Here is a 727-nt window from a genome sequence, read left to right on the forward strand (position 1 = left end):
GTCAAGTTAAATGGTAATTATGTTCTCTCAAGAGAACAAGTGTTGTTTCATATCGACACACTCTAAAGCACAATCTGTAACCATCCAAGCAAATTTCTAAAAAAAATATATCCAAGTGAAGAGCATGTACACAGAACACATGGAGACCGCAGAACTTGACAAAGAATCGAAGTTCAACCATGAACCATATGTCCATATGCCCATGCTAGCAAAAATCATTCAACTATGCGAATTTGTATCTTCAATGACCAATCAAATCCATCAAAGCGTCTGTAGTCCAACGGTTAGGATAATTGCCTTCCAAGCAATAGACCCGGGTTCGACTCCCGGCAGACGCATTTTTTTCCGCTGCCCAATATGGCCGTACTTGCTTTTTTGCATAAAAATAAACGAGATTTTTTTTACAACAAAAAATAAACGGGATTGAATGAGCACCAATGACACGCTCGACGTTGCACTACAGACTCTATGGCATTTCCTTTCGAGAAAAATTATATTTTCCTCATTTTCATGCTTTTTATGACCTAAAGTTATGACGTATATATAGAAATAGAGATGATTGTATAGGAGCAAAATCAGCATAAGAAACACAAATGTAACTTAACAGGAGATTGCTGCAGAACAGCAGAATGTCAGATATATGAGGCTCTAAAGTAAAAAATACATTTTGAACTAAAATAAATCTTGTTTTTGAACAATATTTTTGTAAAATTGATTGTATAGGAGC

General features: G+C 35.5%; 1 non-coding gene across 1 annotated transcript; it reads left to right on the forward strand.

Moving 5' to 3' along the window:
* The first annotated feature begins 266 nt into the window (after positions 1–266).
* TRNAG-UCC (transfer RNA glycine (anticodon UCC)) lies at positions 267–338 on the forward strand. The gene has a single exon. It is a non-coding gene; the product is annotated as a tRNA-Gly (tRNA).
* Positions 339–727: the final 389 nt, after the last annotated feature.

This window comes from Miscanthus floridulus, chromosome 12, assembly GCF_019320115.1.
Source record: "Miscanthus floridulus cultivar M001 chromosome 12, ASM1932011v1, whole genome shotgun sequence".
NCBI lineage: Eukaryota > Viridiplantae > Streptophyta > Magnoliopsida > Poales > Poaceae > Miscanthus > Miscanthus floridulus.